Genomic DNA, 5,235 nt, shown 5'->3' with positions numbered 1-5,235 from the left:
CTGCTGGACCAGCCCATTTCACGTCTCTGTCCCTCCTACCAGTCTCGATGTATCTTCTTTAAATCCTTAGTTGTAGGACTTCTGTTCAGTTAGATTTCAGGTGGTTCTGAATGATAGTTCTGTAGTTTAGTTGTAATTTTGATGTGGTTGTGGGAGGTTCTGAGTATCACATTTACCTACACAGCCATCTTGACTGGGAGCCAGTAATCCCTTGGCCATTTTTTCTTTACATATCATTTTTAAGCTTTCAGGGATCATGAAATTATTTATTGAAGGCTAATTTTGTATTTTAGTAAGGGATTCAGAAATTTCAGAAGCAGTTTGTAATTCCTTAATATCTTGGAGGGACCTGCAGAGTTAGTTTCACCCTTAAAGTCATTATTTTTGCCACGATATGTAAGGAACTGTCACCTTGAGTGAGTGCTGCCATGTAAGAATGGGGCATCTTGGGGAAAGTCAGCACTTTTGACCTGTGATAGTTAGACCCATCACGTCACTGAGCCCAGCGTTGTGCACTGTGGTCACACAGTGTGGTGCACTGTGGGTAATTTTATAAAGTATAATAAATGGCCCCAGCCCTCAAGGAATCTGTAGTCTACTTAAAGAGGCAAGATACACACAATAGGAAATAATACAAGAATTAACAATATAAGATACGGGAAATTGTACATGAGCACAGCCAAATATTCATTTGGCTGTGCTTAACTCTCACCACATTCAAGAAGTGAGAGTTCACTGTGAATTACAATGTTCAGGGATGGTATCATGGACAAAAGTTAAGACTTTTGAAATTGAGAGGCTGTTCTAGGCAGGAGGAACATTGTGCGAAAAGGTACAAAAAGAATTAGCAGAAGTTCAGGAGATAGTGAGGACACCAGGTTTGTTCAAGAAAAGTGGTAAATGATAAATCTGGAAATAAAATTTGGTCCTAGATTTTGGAAAGTCTTCAATGCCAGGCTAATAGTGTTTGGACTTAGTAAACATGAGGGAGCCACTAGTCACGGTTTTTAATCAGATTACTTGATTAAATGTTACTTTGAGAGATTTAGTCCTTTATATTGCTGCCAGATGTATTTCAGGCAGGGACAGATGGAAACATGAAAACCAATTATACAGTTAATGCAGTATTCTAATTATGAGTCCATAAATCTTTAGGTAGGAACAAGGAATGGAAAAGAAAGGACAAGCACAAGAGATATTTGGAAAGACTGGACATGATTTACTGATGGGTAAGGAGAAAAAAAGGAAAAGTTAAAGATAATTTTGTGTCCTGTGGTCAATGAGTTCTTGAGGTCATGGCACAATTTTGCTAGATTTAATTTGCCAGCTTTCAGAGTAAGGGCAGAAAATTACAGAGAACAACAAACAACTTTGGAACCTTGATTAACATACCATAGAACAAGAGATTGCTCACTGGGTAATTAATAAACAAAATAGGTCAGCATAATAAAACCCAATCTTTTTATTGTAAATACAACTTTTGTCTGAGATGAAGAACCTATGGGAATAGTGGGAATTTCCAAACTCTTCAAAATATTCATAATCAGTTATATATATATATATATATATATATATATATATATATATATTTCGGCCTTCTGATCCACAAAATGTTGGGTTCTCTTCAGTCTCAGTCTTGTTTTAACAGTACATTACTTCGGCTATCAAGACACAAAGTGAAGGAGTAGAATAGAAGTGGGTTGTGGATGGGGACTGAGTTTGTGTAACAAGGGTATTCTGTCCTGGGAGCGGGCCAATAAGTACTTTGTTTATCTGGTCCAGTTACAATAAATGCTTTTCTTCTAGTCTCTAACCACATAATGGTCACTCTCTTAAGAAAAGTGTATGTGTATGTATCCAACTCCTGCTGAAGTTGTGACTAAATTCTTCAAAGATTTTTGCTTCTTGTGTATGGCATTTTTAAACTTTTTCCAACATTTTTTCTCTTCTGATTTTCCATTTTCTTTGAAATATAATTCACATTCCATACAATTCACCCATTTAAAATTCACAATTCAGTGGTTTTTATTTTAGTATTGGGTTGGCCAAAAAGTCCACATGTTTTTTTTCTGTAAAATAAAAGACACATTTTTCATTTTCACCAGTAACTATTGATTTGGATATTTTGAGTATGTCGGCTATCTCCTGCATGGAATAACATTGATTGTTCTCAATTAATGTCCCAATTTAATCGCTATCAACTTCAACTGGTCTACCTGACCGTGGAGCATCGTCCAGTGAGAATTCTCCAGCATGCTGATAGGACAGTTGTCACAATACAATCTAACAAAATTGTTTCAAATGAAGTTAAAGACAACTAAGCTCTACCATCTTATGGGGGAAAAAACCAAATGAACTTTTTGGTCAACCCAATGTATTCATCGAGTTGTGCAGCCAGTACCCCAATTAATTTTAGAATGTTTTTATCACTCCAAAAAGAAGCCCCAAACATATCAGCAATAACTACCTACCTACCCCTTAGCCACTGACAACCATTAATCTATTTTCTCTGTGGATTTGCCTATTGACATTTCATGTAAATGAAGTCATACAATTTGTGGTCTTTTGTGACTGGCTTTTTTCATTCAGCATGTTTTCAAGGTTCATCCATGTTGTAGCATGAATTAGTACTTCATTCCTTTTTATAGCTGGATAATATTCTTTTGTATGAATGCACCACATTTTATCCACTCACCAGTTGGTACACATTTAGGTTATTTCCACTCTTGGCCATTATTAATAATGTTGCTGTGAACACTATTGAACAAGTTTGTGTAGATACATTTTCCGTTCTCTTGGGCATATACCTAGTAGTAGAATTACTGCATCATATGGTAACTATGCTTATTAACTTTTGAAGAACTGCCAGACTATTTTCCATAGCAATGCCCACCACTAGACATTCCCAGAGGTAGTATATAAGGATTCAGATTTCACAGTATTCTCCAAAACGTTTACTTATCTGCGTCTTTGATTGTTACCTTTCTAGTTGATGTGAAGTAGTATCTCATTGTGGTTTCGTTTTTTGTTTTTTCTGTATCATCTTTAAATAAGTACGAAGACTCTCCCAATCTTGTCACCTAGAGCTCATTGCACCCACTGCTCTGTTTGGCCGCCAGTCTCTTGTCTCTCTCTTAGCAATGGTAAGCAGATACCCTTTCCACGGGGAAGGGAAATCCGTGGTTTTTTGCCTTTGCCAATAACAAAAATGTTGGAGAGCCAGGTGGCAAAGCTGTTGCCATTGGCATATTTTGCATAAACTATGTCAAAAGAACCAGGGGTGTGTGTGTGTGTGTGTGTGTGTGTGTGTGTCTTGTTGATCACGCCAATTCTTCCCAGGGTAGTCCCTCAGGTCACCATACACAGGTTACCGGTGCCAAACTTGATAAAATCAGTGATTTTGCCAGCCTCCAAATCAATCTGAATGGTGTCATTCACCTTGATGAGGGGATCAGGGTAGCAGATGGTGTGAACATCATGGGTTACCAGATGAGGGATTCCTTTTGTGCCCACAAAGATCATTCTCTCTTTGCACAGCTTGTACTTGGCCTCTCAGGTGTGATACGATGAACAGCAAGCAACCCTTGGTATCATAGATCAGATGGAAATCCTTCCTGGTCTTGTCAAGCTGATCACATCCAGAAAACCAGCAGGGTAGGTTATATCTGGTCAGACTTTGCCATCTATCTCAATAAACTATTGCATTCGGATCTCCTTTACTTCATCTCCTGTTAGGGCATACTTATCTGTTCCTTAGGGAAACGATGAGAGGGAGACATTCTCAGCTTGTAGAGACCGGTAGATGGACAAGGAACAAACACACTGGTCAGTTTATCCAGCATCCAATGGAAGGAAGTCATTGTGGTTTTCATGTGTGTCTCCCTGCTGGCTAATGATGTTGAGCATTTTTCTTGAGTTTATTGGCCATTTTATTTTTTAAGGGTTTTATTTATTTTTACAGAGAGGGGAAGGGAAGGAGAAAGAGAAAGAGAGGGAGAGAAACATCAGTGTGTGGTTGCCTTTCTCATGCCCCTGACTGGGGACCTGACCTGGCCCACAACCCAGGCAAGTGCTCTGACTGGGAATCGAACCAATGACCCTTTGGTTTGCAGCCCGCGCTCAATCCGCTGAGCTACACCAGCCAGGGCTATTGGCCATTTTACATCTTTGAAGATACGTCTATTCAGATTCTTTACACATTTTTTTTTTCAAAATTGGGTTGTCCTTTTTTGTTGAGTTGCAAGAGTTCTTTATAGGTTCTAGATGCAAGTCCCCTTATCAAATATATGATTTCAATGTATTTCTCCTGTTCTGTGGGTTGCCTTTTCACTTTTGTAATAGTGCCCTTAGAAACACAAAAAGTTTTAATTTTGATTAAGTCCAATCTATCTAGTTTCTTTTGTTGCTTTTGCTTTGATGGTGTATCTAAAAAGACCTTGCCTAACCCTGACTGGTGTGGCCCAGTTGGTTGAGCTGCAAAGCAAAAGGTCTCAGGTTTGATTCTGGTCAGGTCACCCGCCTGGCTTGCCAGTTCTGTCCTGGTTGGGGTGTGTATGAGAGGCAGCTGATCAATGTTTCTCTCCCTTTTTCTCCCTGCCCCTCTCTTTAAGAATAAATAAATAAAATCGTTAAGAATAAATAAATAAAAAGTCATTGCCTAATCCAAGGTCATGGAGATTTAAACCTATGTTTGAGTTGTATAATTTTAACTCTTACTTTAAGGTCTTTGATCCATTTCAAGCTAATTTTGTATATGGTGTGAGGCAAGGATTTGACCTCCATTCTTTTGCATGTAGATACCCAGTTGTCTCTGTAGATAGCCATTTGTTCAAAACACCATTTTATTCCATTGAATTGTCTTGACGTCCTTATGAAGAATTAGTTGACCATGAGTGTGGGTTTGTTCTGGTCTCTTAGTCTATTCACATTGGTCTATATGTCTCTCCTTATACTAGTACTACATAGTCTTGATTACTATAGCTTTGTAGTAAGTTTTAAATTGGAAAGTGTGAGTCTTCCAGCTTTGTTCTTTTTCAACATTATTTTGGATATTCTGGGCCCTTTGCATTTCCCTTACTTGTCAATTTTTTGCAAGAAAAAAAAAGGTAACTGGGATTTTGGTAGGATTTTCTGTGAATAAGTAATTCCATATCAGGAGTTTTGACATTTTAAACTAGGAGATCCAATCCATGAACTCAGGATTTTAAAATTTTATTTTAGGTCTTTAATTTCTTT

At 38.0% G+C, this 5,235-nt stretch overlaps 1 pseudogene; it reads right to left on the bottom strand.

Annotated features, from left to right (window-relative positions):
* Positions 1–2,601: 2,601 nt before the first annotated feature.
* LOC112303535 (small ribosomal subunit protein eS4, X isoform-like) lies at positions 2,602–3,957 on the bottom strand (annotated as a pseudogene).
* Between the last annotated feature and the right edge of the window lie 1,278 nt (positions 3,958–5,235).

The sequence above is a fragment of the Desmodus rotundus genome, chromosome X, assembly GCF_022682495.2.
Source record: "Desmodus rotundus isolate HL8 chromosome X, HLdesRot8A.1, whole genome shotgun sequence".
Taxonomy (NCBI): Eukaryota; Metazoa; Chordata; class Mammalia; order Chiroptera; family Phyllostomidae; genus Desmodus; species Desmodus rotundus.
This window is presented reverse-complemented; position numbering and strand designations above follow the sequence as displayed.